The following is a 15,804-nucleotide window of genomic DNA, read 5'->3' on the forward strand; positions in this document are numbered from 1 at the left end:
CAGGGTACGAAAACTGAGACATATTTGAACACGTCTCCCGATCACATGGTTGATCATACTCTAGGGACACATGCATGTTTTAGCTGAAGGAAGAATATCTTAAACCTGGGTAGTTGAAACCCGTGGAATGGGTACCATACAATATGATTTCAAAGGGTCTTCATTTGCTCACGAACCTCTCCAATCCTATCACTGCTGCGTTTATGCCCCTGTACACATGCTTGATTCTCTTTCGGAGACATAGCAATCCATAGGTTTTAAGATACTTACTAGTCAGGTACATTCTTAGACGTTTAATATGCGGTGTTGAGTCCATTTCGTTGAGCAAGGAGTAGCTCTTGTCTATTCCATATTTGGCTTAAGGAACTTTATCTGTGCTCATTTCAATCTCTGGTTTTATGCAGCACCCCAACTCACCTTTCCCCTTAAGCAAGCATAAGTTGGTTTTCTAAATTTGAGACCCTGTTCTGTTCTGTAATTCAGTTCCTGTGTAGCCAAGTTTCCATTCCGTTTATTAGTGATATCTTATGATGTTTCTTTTTCTGTGTGACTTATTTCAGTTAGAATCATCGTACCTGAATCCACTCATTGCGCTGCTAATGGCCTGATGACATAGATTTCATTGCTGAGTGATATTGCTTTGTAAGTAAATACCACAACTTCTTTATCCATTTTTCACTTTCTGCGATGTTGAACTTGTACTGTAAACGAGGTTCTTGTAAACAGAGCCGTTCCAAACTTTGGGGTGGCTGTGTCTTTTTGATTTTAATTTCCCTAAGCTATAGGACCATAAGTGGAAGTGCCCTAGGCTCTGTTGCTTTGTTTTTTCGATGTTTCAGGAAACACCATACACTTCTCCCGAGTGTCTGTTGGCAATTTACATGCCACCCATCAGCATAACAAGGCTCCCAGTTCTCCATGGCCTGTCCTGCCTTTCTGGATTTTACACTTTTTTCAGATGGCCCTTTTGACCGGGGGGAAGTGAGACTTCATTGTAGTGCAGATTTCCTTTGCAAGCTTGCTTGGTTGGCCAAAAAGCGCGTATGTGTGTTTTCCTGAATATATTCAGGAAAAAACGCATATGCCCTTTTTGACGAAGTGCATCACTGTGGACGTTCTGCCTCTTTTCCTATGCTTGAAATGCAATTCCTGTCTACCTCCTGAAATCGGTTTCCTGCAATTCTGCCCCGCTTTCAAGTCCTCTTGGCAGCCTTACTTCAGTGTATTTTTGGACGATAGCTGTCATTTATAACTCTGCAGGTTTGTGAATTACAGTGCCCCTGAGCTCCTTTCTTCAACTCGCTTTCTTGTGAGCTGGCTGCAACACCGCAAGATGTCTTCAGGCCCTAATGTGGTTCCGGCATGGCACGCTGAGCCTTTGGTTAATTCGTCTTCCTGGTGGGAAATGAGAGTTAAATTTGCCCGTCCAGACACCTCCAGGTAGTCTCTCATTGGTTCTCGCTATTCCTGTTCATCTTCCGCAGAAATTGCAAACTGGGGCAAACAGGAGGTTAAAGGCACTGACTCTCCAAGTAGGGAGAGTGTTAGTAAAGCATCTGGAATGTTGCACCCGAGTACCAGGGGAGGACAACTGAGACATATTTGAACACGTCTCCTGTTCACACCGTTGATCATACTCTGGGTTCCACATGCATGTTTTAGCTGAAGGAAGAATACCTTAAACCTGGAGAGTTGAGACCCGTGTAATGGGTACCATGCAATATGACTTCAAAGGGTCTTCATTTGCTCACCGAACCTCTCCAATCCTATCACTGCTGCGTTTATGCCCCTGTACTCACACTTGATTCTCTTTTGGAGACATAGCAATCCATAGGTTTTAAGATACTTACTAGTCAGGTACATTCTTAGGCGTTTAATATGGGGTGTTGAGTCCATTTCGTTGAGCAAGGAGTAGCTCTTGTCTATTCCATATTTGGCTTAAGGAACTTTATCTGTGCTCATTTCAACCTCTGGTTTTATGCAGCACCCCAACTCACCTTCCCCGTTACGCAAGCATAAGCTGGTTTTCTAAACTTGAGACACTGTTCTGTTTTGTAATTCAGTTCATGTGTAGCCAAGTTCACATTCTGTGTATTAGTGATACCTTATGATGTTTCTTTTCTGTGTGACTTATTTCAGTTCGAATCATCATACCTGAATCCACTCATTATGCTGCTACGGGCCTGATGACATAGATTTCATTGCTGAGTGATATTGCATTGTACGTAAGTACCACAAGTTCTTTATCCATTTTTCACTTTCTGTGATATTGAACTTGTACGGTAAACGAGGTTCTTGTAAACAGAGGCGTCCCAAACTTTGGGGTGGCTGTGTCTTTTTGATTTTAATTTCCCTAAGCTATAGGACCATAAGTGGCAGTGCCCTAGGCTCTGTTGCTTTGTTTTTTAGATGTTTCAGGAAACACCATACACTTCTCCCGAGTGGCTGTTGGAATTTACATCCCGCCCATCAGCATAAGAAGGCTCCCAGTTCTCCATGGCCTGTCGTGCCTTTATGGATTTTACACTTTTTTCAGATGGCCCTTTTGACCAGGTGGAAGTGAGACTTCATTGTAGTGCAGATTTCCTTTGCAAGCTTGCTTGGTTGGCCAAAAAGGGCGTATGTGTTTTTTCCTGAATATATTCAGGAAAAAACACATACGCCCTTTTTGGCCAAGTGCATCATTGTCGAGTTTCTCACTCTCTTCATATGTTTTCAATGCAATTCCAGTCTACCTCCTGAAATCGGTTTCATGCAATTCTGCCTTGCTTTCAATGCCTCTTCATAGCCTTACCTCAATATATTTTTTAAAAATAGTTGGCCTTTATAACTCTGCAGGTTTTTGAATTGCAGTGGCCCTTAGCTCCATTTTTTAGCTCTTATTTTTGTGGTCTTGCCCCGTAACCACAGGATTCCTTGAAGCCCTATTTTTCTTCTGGGGCACCTTGCTGTGCCTTTGGTTAATTCTTCTTACTGATGTGATATTAGAGTGACATGTGCCCATTGAAACCGCTACAGCTAGTTTCTCACTGGTTCCCCCTATTCCCATTCATCCTCTGCACTAACTGCAGACTGTGCGATACCAGAACTTAAAGGCATTGACTCCATGTGGGGATGTTGTTAGTAAAGCGGCTGGAATGTCGATCCGGAGCCCCAGGAGAGGAAAAATGAGGTGCGTTTTAGAAACCTTTCCCGATCATATGGTATACCAGTCGCTGGGTTTCCCAAGCATGGTTTAGCTGTAGGAAGATTCCCTTCAACCTGGAGTGTTGGGACCCTTGGACTGAGTAGCATGAAGTATTGCATTAAACTTTCGGCAGTTGCTCACCAAAGCTCACCAATCCTGTCAGCCCCAAGTGTCCAGCCTTATGTCTTATCCAGCTGTGGGTTTATATGTGGTCAATCCAGGTTGCATCACAGCCCCTGAGCGAATTTTGTAAGAATTTTTCTCTCTTTCATTGTTTCAGCGTTTTGTTTTTAAAATTTATTTCTATAATGGGGTTTAGCTCATTTTCACTGCTGTGTTTGTGCCGCTCTGCACACACTTGATTCCCTTATGGAGATATATCAATACATGGGTTTTAAGATTCTTATTACTCAGATATATTTCTCTGCGGTGTATAGGGTGTGTTGAGGCCAGTTCATTGAGCAAGGTGTAGATCTTGTCTAATACCTATTTGGTTTATTGAACGGTATCTGTGCTAATTTCAAACTCTGGTTTTATGCATCACCCCACCTCTCCTTTCCCCTTAAGCTGACATAAGTGTGTTTTCTAAATGTGAGACACTGTTCTGTTCTGTAATTCATTTCTTGTGCAGCCATATTTACCCTCCCTCTATAAGTGATATCTTATGATATGTTTCTTTTTCTGTTTGACTTATTTCAAGTAGTATTATCGGACCTAAATCCACTCTTTATCCTTCTACTAGCCTTATTACATTGATTTCATGGTGAAGAGATATTCCATTGTACATAAGTACCACATCTTCTTTATCCATTGTTCTCTTTCCTGGGATATTTAAGGTGTACTGAAGTTGAGGTTCTTGTAAACAGAGTAGCCCTAAACTGTGGTGTGCTTGTGTCTTGTTGATTTTTAGACTTCCCTAGATATACTCCCATGATTGGAAGTGTCCTATGCTCTGTAGCTCTGTTTTTTAGATGATTTAGGAACCACCATACACTTCTCCAGAGTGGCTCTCGGCAGTTCACACACTGCCCATCAGCGTATAAAGGCTCCCTGTTCTCCATGGCCTGTCCTGCATTTCTGGTTTTTACAATTTTTTAGGATGGCCCTTTTGACCGGTGGGAAGTGAGACTTCTTTGTTGTGCACATTTGCATTGCTTGCTTGCTTCGTTGCCCATAAAGTGCGTATGCGTTTTTTCCTGGATATAATCAGGAAAAAACGCATACGCCCTTTTGGGCCAACTGCATCATTGTCGAAATTCTGCCGCTTTTCATGTGCGTTAAAGACGAGTCCAATCTATCTCTTGAAATCTGTTTCTTGCAATTCTGTCTTGCATTCAGATCCTCTTCTTTGCCTTACCTCAACATATTTTTGGACGTTAGTTTTCATTTATAACTCTGCAGGTTTGTGAATTGCAGTGACCCTGAGCTCCATTTTTTAAGTTGCTCTTTTGTGAGCTGGCCTCAAACCCGCAGGATTGCTTCAGGCCCTATTTTGGCTCCGGCGAGGCAGGCTGAGCCTTTCTTTAATTCTTATTCTTAATGGGAAATTAGAGTGATATGTGCCCGTCCAAACCCCTACAACTCTTCTCTCATTGGTTCCCCCTCTTCCCGTTCATCCTCCTCACAATTTGCAAAATGTGTGAAACAGAAGTTTAAATGTGCTGATTCTCCAAGTGGGGAGATTCTAAGTAGCGTGGCTGGAATGGTGAACAGGAGCACCAGGAGAGGATAAATGAGGTGCATTTTAGACACATCTCCCGATCACATGGTGTACAGTCCTCTGGGTTTTCCATGCATGTTTTAGCTGTAGGAAGATCCCTTGAACCTGCAGATTTGGGACCCATTGAATGGGTACCAGGTAGTATTACTTTAAAGGGTGTGCATTTCCTCACCCAACCTCACATTTCTCTTAGCGCAAACAGTTTCCAGCCTTATGTCTCATCCTGCTGTGGGTCTAGATGTGTTCAATCCATGTTGCATCACCGTCCCTGAGGAAAAGTTGTAAGAGGTTTTCTCTGTCTCTCTGTCGTTTATTTTTTTCAATTTATTACTATATTGGTTACAGCTGATTTTCAAAGCTCTGTTTCTTGCTGCTGTACATCCACTTGATTCACGTACAGAGAGACATCAATAAATTCTTTTTCAGATTCTTACCAGTCGTATATATTCTTTTCCGGTGACTTGAGTGTGCTGAGTGCAGTTCTTTTAGCTACCGTGTAGGCCTTGTTGATTATCAGTTTGGTATTTGGAATGGTATCTTTGCTAATTTCAACCTCCTGGATGATGCCTCACCCCTCCCCACCTTTCCCGTTTAGCAGCCTTATGCATGTTTTCTACATATTTGACTATGTTTTTGTTTTGTAATTTATTTCATGTGTAGCCATTTTGGATTCCACCTTTAAGTGACATCTTATGATATGTGTCTTTTTCTTTTTGAATTCTGTCACTTAGAATGATCATACGTAACTCCTCCGGAGTTGTTACAACTGGCCATATTTCATTGATTTCCAGGCTGAATAATATTCCACTCTACCTAAGTACCACATCTCTATCCATTTTTTCCCTCCAGAGACATTTAAGTTATATCCTAGTCGAGGATCTTTTAAACAGAGAGGGGGTAAACATTGGGGTGCCTGTGTCCTCTCGATTTTTGTTATTCCCAAGATATACGCCCATGAGTGCAAGTGCCCTATGCTCTGTAGCTCATTTTGTAGATGCTTTAGTAAACACAATACACTTCTCCAGAATGGCCGTTGGCAATATACATTTCCACTATAAGTCTCACAGGGCTCCCTCTTCTCGTTGCCCTGTCCTGCATTTCTGTTGTTTACGCTTTATGAGGATGGCTCTTCTGACTGATGCGAAGTGATATCTTTTGTGGTATTGACTTCCAGTGCCCACCTGTTTGGTTGGCTAAAAAAGTGTATGCCCTTTTCTTGAATATATACAGAAAAGAACGCATACACCCTTTTTGGCCAACTGCAATGTTGGCAATGTTCAGCTCCTTTTCTTGTGCTTAATGGCGAGTCCTTTCTACCTCCTCAAATCCCTTTCCTGCCATTCTCCCTTGCTTACAAGTCCTTTTCTCTGACTCTCCTCAAGACATTTTTCAGTGATGGATATTTTCAACTCTGCAGTTTTGTGAATTTTACTGCCCCTGAGTTCCATTGTTCAACTCGTGTTTATGGGAACTGGCCACAAAGCAGCGGGATTTCCTCAAGCCCTATACTGTTTCCATGGGCAACCCTAGCCTTTGGTCAATTCGTCTTCCTGATTGGAAATTAGAGTGACATGTGCCTGTCTGAACACCTAGGACTTGTCTCTCATTGTTCCTCATCCTTCCGCTTCATCCTCTGGACAAATTCCAAACTGTACGCAACAGGATGTTGACAGTGCTGACATCTCCAAGTGGGGAGACTGTTAGTAAAGACGCTGGAGGGGTGAACCCGAGCACCAGGAGATGAGGAGATGAGATGCCTTTTCCAAACTCTTCCCGATCAGACGGTATACCATCCTCTGGGTGTGACAGACATGTTTTAGCAGTAGGAAGAGCCCCATTCATGTAAGGAGAACACCAGGGCTTTTTCAAAATCAGTGTCTCCCCGAAACCCAAACTGGGGAATTTTTTAAGCTACGGCTACACATATGTTCATTAAGGGCCTTGGGAAGTAGGCAGAGTCCAAACTTTAGATGATTGAAGTCTTCAGGGTCAGAAGCACTCACCACCAGCTTCCCTTAGGCTACACTTTAACTGTCATTGATAGATGATGTCAATAAAAATATCTATTCTTTTTCAGATTATTTCCCCTTATAGGTTATTGCAAAATGTTGAGTGTAGTTCCCTGTGCTATACAGTAGTTCCTTGTTGATGATCTATTTTATACATAGCAGTGTGTATGTGTTCATTCCAAACTGTTAATTTATCCCTCCTCCCACCTTTCCCCTTTGGTAATAATAAATTATAAGATTTTATACTTCTCAGAAATGGGGGAGCTGAAAGAGAGGTATCATTTTCAATGGAAAAGCATTTAAAACAAGATTGAAGGTTTAACCAAGATTATTAGATGTACATCCTTGGAAAGAAATCACTTCGTTTCTCTAATATTGACCTGACAAATAAGACAAACCTTTTCACTGAACTTGCTTATAAAAAGTGATGGAAATATCAAATGGAAGTGTTAAAAACATCTTATTTTACCCGAGCCTTATACACTGTTCTATGTTAACTACAGTTTGGCTCACACATCTGTTCATTGAGGTTACAATAGTCTCAATTTCTGTTACTGATCCTCCAGAGTGGACCCCAACAAGTGTCCCCCTGCCCAGTGTCATTGGGGCCAACAGATCGAGACTGAGTTTGGTTCACAAGCAAAGGAAACTTTATATTTTGATCAGAGAATGGAGAGGTGAGAGCATGCACTACCCCGTGGGCTGTGGGCTGGGCTGCTGTGTAGAGATCCTGTCAGAGTCAGTGGGAGGGAGGGAGGCGGCGGAGCTCTCGAGGGCCGGGTTGGCTGTAGCTCAGGCTCTATATCGTGGAGTCTGCACTGGGCCCCAGGAGCTGAGGTGTCGACCCAGCCATTCTGCACTAGGAAATCTGGTCTGAAGTGCCGGGTGTGGAACCTCTGCATGCGGGACCCTAGGAGCACGTGAAATTAGACAAAGCACAAAGGATAAAAAAGGTTAGACTTGACTTTATTGCCCAGATTCTATTTTTATCTCCCAGGGATTTTTAATGGGCTTTGCTGGGGACAAACCCCTCCTCTGCCTTTTGTCCCGTTCCTCATTCTTGGAGTGCTGAGGGTGCAGACCCTTCTTCTGTAACTGCTGAGTGCTGAGTTGGGAGCCCTCATACCCTGGGGCGAGGGTCAGAGCTTCTCCCCAGCAGCCTCCCGGTGACGTTGATTGTCCCCAGGACCCCTGCCTCCCTGCTCGTCCACCTGAGCACCAGCATTGGAAGTGTTATAGATTCTAATGACCTTTAAGGGTCCAGGAAAGAGATGTGCAGAGACGCTGTGGGGGCCGGTTTCACCCCGCCCCACATTTGTTCGGCCACCTTAGGCTGACCGTCTCTGCCAGCCTAGATGCTCTGACCAGTAGTCTGCGCTTTCTTCAGTTAGGCCCCTGAATTAACGTACAAACAGCACCAGGTGTCAGAGCCCTGCCCGCTCAACTCCCAGACAGTCCAGGGTCAGTGGTGACCAAGGACCATGATGGCTACTGAGTCAACAGCCTTTTGAAGTAAACAGGAGTCCAGCCGGTCTTATTGGCCACCATCATCACGGTGTCTGTAGGCTTTTCTATGGTGACAGTGTGGTATACTGTTCCCCCGCCAAGATTATTAGCTCCCCTCTGGGTGCAGTAAGTCCTGCAAGCAGTAGTCTACTCTTTTGGGACACACTCTTGTTGTTTTATGAGAGAAACTCCAGGTCAAGTGATGTTCACACGAGTCGTCATGGTGCCCTGTTGCCCCCGGTTATCTCTCTGGATGTTGGAGTTGGAGGGCCTCCTCACTCGAGGTCGGTGTGCCCACGGAGCGAACCCTGCAACTTCAGGGCATGGTTGGTGGTTAGGATCACCACGTGGGGTCCTTTTCCCTTAGGAGGGAGGTGGCCTTTTGGGCTGCTGATTTCCAGGTTTTTAGATACCGCCAGTATCTTGGCCAGATGTGGCAGTGGGCCAAGCCCCTTAGTGACCGTAGTTTATCCTACCTGGATGGCATTCTTGCATTGTTCCATTTCAAGTGGTCCCAGTTTTTGCACTAATTCTCCAATGGCGATTCACCTTTCACCGGGAATGTAAAGGTCAAAGGGTTTAGCTAAATTAGGGAGTTCCAGGGCAAGGGTCTGAATTGACTGCTCTTTCCATTCTTGAAAGGCCATTTCTGGATTCTATTCAAAAGGATCATCATCTTTTCCTTTCAGTGTTTCATATAGAGGCCCAGCTAGTAGACTGTAGTTAGGGATCCAGAAGCAGCAAACCCTGGCGTCCCCAGGAACCCCTAAGCTGTCTTCTAGTTTTAGAAAGGGGTAAGGCTGAAAATGGTTTCTTCCCTTTCCTGGGATGGGCTTCTCTGACCTTCTGTGAGAATGAAGCCCAGGCAGGTCACCGCAGTCTGTGATATTTGAGCTTTTTCTTGGACAACTTCTATCCTTTATTGGCTTGGTAGTTCAGAGGCCTCCTTAGTAGGGCTGGTGATCAGAATGTCGTCTGCATATTGAAGGAGGGTTTCCTTTTCCAGAGGTAGAACTTTTAGGTCTTTAGCTAAGCTTTCCCCAAAGATGGTGTGGGAATTTTTGCACCCTTGGGGCCAGACGGCCCGGAAGTATTGTTTTAGTTGTATGTTGAGTCCTGCCACTCACAAGCCAAAATTTCTTGTGACTCTGGGACTAATGGAATACAAAAGAAGGCATCATTGAAGACTAATACAGAATACCATGTCCTGGTGGTTGGTAGAATGACCAGCAGGGTGTAGGAATTAGGAGCAACTGGAGGTATATCCTCGGTGGCTTCACTGACTGTCCTGACATCCTTTACCAGGTCCCCAGCGGCCCATGGGGCTCTCGTGGTCAGAACAATCCCAGAATATGGAGCTCACCTGGGCAGGTACCCCACCCCCACCCCAGCCCACGGGGCTCTCGTGGTCAGGCCCCTCCCAGGATACAGAGCTACCCTTGCAGGTACCGTGGCAGGGCTGGGCACACAGGAACTGTGCACATAGCCCTCATTGCAGAGCACCCCCAGCTCACCTGTCGCTCAGAGCTGACACAGAGCACCTCAGAGCAGGACTTGAACTAACAAACAGCAGCTGCGACAGGTCTGTGACCCTGGGCATCACTCCGTGAGGCCTCCCTCCACCTGGTCTTCCAGAGACTTCCACTGCACCCGGGGCACCAGGCCTCTGTCTCCAACCACCACCCACCCCTCCTCTCCCTGACTCCTGGGTTCCTCTCATTAGGAGAGGGTTTTCTTGAAGTTGTCTCCCACTCATGGGCCAGACAAAATGATTAGAAAACAAGCCAAAGCTGCAGCCCCTTGTCTATCCTGACTCTCAGGAGCCCACACCTGTTCCTTGGACCTGGCCGGTTCAGCAAGTTCCATTTTCTGCAACTGTGAGCCCCTGAGGGGTGATGATTGGCTGACCTGGGCAGCCTTACCGTGCCGGCCAGCCCTCCCCAGGTGTGCCTGGGTTGAGATCAATATAAATACCACTCCAGGCAGCAAGAGCCCCTGCAGCCGTGCCTGACGCCATTTTCTCTGCCCTGTCAGCAGTCTCGGGGCTGGGCTGGTGGGAGGGAGTGAGAGGCCACGGCTTTGTGGGTGGCCCAGTGTGAGTGGGGCTCTGCTGGACTTTCTGCAGCAGTTGCCAGGCTGCCACCTGCTAAAGGAGAGGGTGTGTCACCCATACCTGCTGCTGGAATTTCTCCCTGGGCAGAGGTGAGGAAGGAAAAAAGCAGTGGGGGCAGGGACAGGACGGGTATCTCAGGCAGGGAAATGGAAATCTTCCAGAAGAGCACCCAGGGCCAGGACCATCCTGGCTGGCCTGCAGGCACCAAGTCGGCCGGCATGCTGTCACTCGTGTGGCTCTATGGCCCTTCCTCTAGGCTTTCAAGTCCTTGTATATATTCAGGTGTTTTACCTGGGACGGGTGGGAATAGTTCAGCAGCAACTGGCCTGGGGCTCAGCTCACGTTTACTCACAGATGCCTCGGCACGGTGCCCCAGCTTTGCAATGAGGACGCTTGTTGCGTGGGGGCTGCTGGCTGAATGGGAGACGATTCCCCACCACTGACCAACTTCAGAATTGTTTACAACTGGAGCAAGTGCCCTGATACGGTTTTCCTCTGTGTAACTGGTGGGTTCTGTGTTTTTTTTCTCTTTTTCGTTTTTGGTTCAAGGTAGATTTTATTCCTCTTTTTTGTATTTACAGATATAAGCATGGAAATAATTTATTCATATAAATACATGTATGTGCAGGGAATAATTGTTTTTTCTGTTTTATTTTTTAAATTTTACTTCTTTTTAATTTTGAATTTTATTTTATATTTTTATACAGCAGGTTCTTATTGGTTATCTATTTTATACATATAAATGTATACATGCCAATCCCAGTCTCTCAACTCCTCCCACCACCACCCCCCCAACAGCTTTCCCCCCTTGTTGTCCATACGTTTGTTGTCTACATCTGTTGCTCTATTTATGCCTTGCAAAATGGTTAATCTGTACAGTTTTTCTAGGTTCCACATATATGCATGAATATACAAGATTTGTTTTTCTCTTTCTGACTTACTTCACTCTGTATGACAGTCTCTAGATCCATCGACGTCTCTACAAATGACCCAATTTCATTCCTTTTCATGGCTTAGTAATATTCCATTTTATATATGTACCACAGCTTTATGCATTCGTCTGTCTGTGGGCATTTAGGTTGCTTCCATTACCTCGATATTGTAAATAGTGATGCAATGAACATTGCGGTGAATGACTCTTTTTGATTTATGGTTTTGTCTGGGTATATGTCCAGTACTGGGATTGCTGTATCATATGGTAATTCTATTGTTAGTTTCTTAAGAAATTCCATATTGTTCTCCATAATGACTGTATCAATTTATATTCCCAACAATAGTGGAAGAGGGTTCCTTTTCTCCACACCCTTTCCAGCATTTTTTGTTTGTAGATTTTCAATGATGCCTATTCTACCAGGTGTGAGGTGATACCTCATTGTTGAATCCATTTCGTTGAGCAAGGGGTAGCTCTTGTCTATTACATATTTGGCTTATGGAACGGTATCTGTGCTAATTTCAAACTCTGCTTTTATGCAGCACCGCAACTCACCTTCCCCCTTAAGCAGGCATAAGTTGGTTTTCTAAACTTGAGACACTGTTCTGTTTTGTAATTCAGTTCATATGTAGCCAAGTTCACATTCGGTGTATTAGTGATAACTTATGATGTTTCTTTTTCTGTGTGACTTATTTCACTTACAATCATCGTGCCTCAATCCACTCATTATGCTGGTACGGGCCTGGTGACATAGATTTCATTGCTGAGTGGTATTCTGTTGTACAGAAGTACCGCAACTTCTTTATCCATTATTTGCTCTCTGGGATATTTAACTTGTGCCGTAGAAGAGATTCCTGTAAAAAGAGCCGTCCCAAATTTTGGGGTTGCTGTGTCTTTTTGATATTAATTTCCCTAAGCTATAGGACCATAAGTGGAAGTGCCCTAGGCTCTGTTGCTTTGTTTTTTAGATGTTTCAGGAAACACCATACACTTCTCCCGAGTGTCTGTTGGCAATTTACATCCCGCCCATCAGCATAACAAGGCTCCCAGTTCTCCATGGCCTGTCCTGCCTTTCTGGATTTTACACTTTATTCTGATGGCCCTTTTGACCGGGGGGAAGTGAGACTTCATTGTAGTGCAGATTTCCTTTGCAAGCTTGCTTGGTTGGCCAAAAAGGGCGTATGCGTTTTTTCCTGAATATATTCAGGAAAAAACGCATATTCCCTTTTGGCAAAGTGCATCATTGTGGACGTTCTGCCTCTTTTCCTATGCTTTCAATGCAAATCCAGTCTACCTCCTGAAATCGGTATCCTGCAATTCTGCCCCGCTTTCAAGTCCTCTTGGCAGCCTTCCTTCAGTATATTTTTGGACGATAGCTGTCATTTATAACTCTGCAGGTTTGTGAATTACAGAGCCCCTGAGCTCCTTTCTTCAACTCACTTTCTTGTGAGCTGGCCGCAACACCGCAGGATGGCTTCAGGCCCTAATCTGTTTCCGGCACGGCATGCTGAGCCTTTGGTTAATTCCTCTTCCTAGTGGGAAATGAGAGTTAAATTTGCCCGTTCAGACACCTCCAGCTAGTCTCTCATTGGTTCTCCCTATTCCTGTTCATCTTCCGCAGAAATTGCAAACTGTGTCAAACAGGAGGTTAAATACGCTGACTCTCCAAGTGGGAAGAGTGTTAGTAAAGCGTCTGGAATGTTGCACCCGAGTACCAGGGGAAGAAACCTGAGACATATTTGAACACGTGTCCCGATCACATGGTTGATCATACTCTAGGTTCCACATGCATATTTTAGCTGAAGGAAGAATACCTGAAACCTGGGTAGTTGAAACCCGTGGAATGGGTACCATGCAATATGCTTCAAAGGGTCTTCATTTACTCACCGAACCTCTCCAATCCTATCACTGCTGCGTTTATGCCCCTGTACACATGCTTGATTCTCTTTCAGAGACATAGCAATCCATAGGTTTTAAGATACTTACTAGTCAGGTACATTCTTAGGCGTTTAATATGCGGTGTTGAGTCCATTTCGTTGAGCAAGGAGTAGCTCTTGTCTATTCCATATTTGGCTTAAGGAACTTTATCTGTGCTCATTTCAATCTCTGGTTTTATGCAGCACCCCAACTCACCTTTCCCCTTAAGCAAGCATAAGTTGGTTTTCTAAATTTGAGAACCTGTTCTGTTTTGGAATTCAGTTCCTGTGTAGCCAAGTTTACATTCCGTGTATTAGTGATATCTTATGATGTTTCTTTTTCTGTGTGACTTATTTCAGTTAGAATCATCGTACCTGAATCCACTCATTATGCTGCTACGGGCCTGATGACATAGATTTCATTGCTGAGTGATACTGCATTGTACGTAAGTACCACAAGTTCTTTATCCATTTTTCACTTTCTGTGATATTGAACTTGTACGGTAAACGAGGTTCTTGTAAACAGAGGCGTCCCAAACTTTGAGGTGGCTGTGTCTTTTTGATTTTTATTTCCCTAAGCTATAGGACCATAAGTGGAAGTGCCCTAGGCTCTGTTGCTTTGTTTTTTAGATGTTTCAGGAAACACCATACACTTCTCCCTAGTGTCTGTTGGCAATTTACATCCCGCCCATCAGCATAACAAGGCTCCCAGTTCTCCATGGCCTGTTGCCTTTCTGGATTTTACACTTTTTTCAGATGGCCCTTTTGACGGGGGGGAAGTGAGACTTCATTGTAGTGCAGATTTCCTTTGCAAGCTTGCTTGGTTGGCCAAAAAGGGCATATGCGTTTTTTCCTGAATATATTCAGGAAAAAACGCATACGCCCTTTTTGGCCAAGTGCATCATTGTGGACGTTCTGCCTCTTTTCCTATGCTTTCAATGCAATTCCAGTCTACCTCCTGAAATCGGTTTCCTGCAATTCTGCCCCGCTTTCAAGTCCTCTTGGCAGCCTTACTTCAGTCTATTTTTGGACGATAGCTGTCATTTATAACTCTGCAGGTTTGTAAATTACAGTGCCCCTGAGCTCCTTTCTTCAACTCGCTTTCTTCTGACCTGGCTGCAACACCGCAGGATGGCTTCAGGCCCTAATCTGGTTCCGGCCCGGCAAGCTGAGCCTTTGGTTAATTCCTCTTCCTGGTGGGAAATGAGAGTTAAATTTGCCCGTGCAGACACCTCCAGCTAGCCTCTCATTGGTTCTCGCTATTCCTGTTCATCTTCCGCAGAAATTGCAAACTGGGCCAAACAGGAGGTTAAAGGGACTGACTCTCCAAGTCGGGAGAGTGTTAGTAAAGCGTCTGGAATGTTGCACCCGAGTACCAGGGTACGAAAACTGAGACATATTTGAACACGTCTCCCGATCACATGGTTGATAATACTCTAGGTTCCACATGCATGTTTTAGCTGAAGGAAGAATACCTTAAACATGGAGAGTTGAGACCCGTGTAATGGGTACCATGCAATATGACTTCAAAGCGTCTTCATTTGCTCACCGAACCTCTCCAATCCTATCACTGCTGCGTTTATGCCCCTGTACACACGCTTGATTCTCTTTTGGAGACATAGCAATCCATAGGTTTTATGATACTTATTAGTCAGGTACATTCTTAGGCGTTTAATATGGGGTTTTGAGTCCATTTCGTTGAGCAAGGAGTAGCTCTTGTCTATTCCATATTTGGCTTAAGGAACTTTATCTGTGCTCATTTCAATCTCTGGTTTTATGCAGCACCCCAACTCACCTTTACCCTTAAGCAAGCATAAGTTGGTTTTCTAAATTTGAGACCCTGTTCTGTTCTGTAATTCAGTTCCTGTGTAGCCACGTTTACATTCCGTGTATTACTGATATCTTATGATGTTTCTTTTTCTGTGTGACTTATTTCAGTTAGAATCATCATACCTGAATCCACTCATTGTGATGCTAAGGGCCTGATGACACAGATTTCATTGCTGAGTGATATTGCTTTGTAAGTAAATACCACAACTTCTTTATCCATTTTTCACTTTCTGCGATGTTGAACTTGTACTGTAAACGAGGTTCTTGTAAACAGAGCCGTTCCAAATTTTGGGGTGGCTGTGTCTTTTTGATTTTAATTTCCCTAAGCTATAGGACCATAAGTGGAAGTGCCCTAGGTTCTGTTGCTTTGTTTTTTAGATGTTTCAGAAAACACCATACACTTCTCCCGAGTGGTTGTTGGCAATTTACATCCCGCCCATCAGTATAACAAGGCTCCCAGTTCTCAATGGCCTGTCCTGCCTTTCTGGATTTTACACTTTTTTCAGATGGCCCTTTTGACCGGGGGAAGTGAGACTTCATTGTAGTGCAGATTTCCTTTGCAAGCTTGCTTGGTTGGCCAAAAAGGGCGTAT

The 15,804-nt window shown here is 44.4% G+C and overlaps 1 long non-coding RNA gene across 10 annotated transcripts in view; it reads left to right on the forward strand.

Moving 5' to 3' along the window:
* LOC307181221 overlaps nt 1–15,804 on the forward strand; it is a 2,056,127-nt gene that overhangs the window by 473,143 nt on the left and 1,567,180 nt on the right. The window contains exon 1 of one of the 10 annotated variants that reach the window (XR_013826156.1): nt 2,140–2,229. The exons of 8 other annotated variants lie outside the window; for them this stretch is intronic. This is a non-coding gene — a long non-coding RNA (uncharacterized lncRNA). Of the gene's footprint in view, nt 1–2,139; nt 2,230–15,804 lie in introns of those variants that run through there. One more of the 10 variants, XR_013826157.1, reaches the window with a different exon arrangement.

The sequence above is a fragment of the Stenella coeruleoalba genome (assembly GCF_951394435.1).
Source record: "Stenella coeruleoalba genome assembly, contig: scaffold_47, whole genome shotgun sequence".
NCBI classification, from domain to species: Eukaryota; Metazoa; Chordata; class Mammalia; order Artiodactyla; family Delphinidae; genus Stenella; species Stenella coeruleoalba.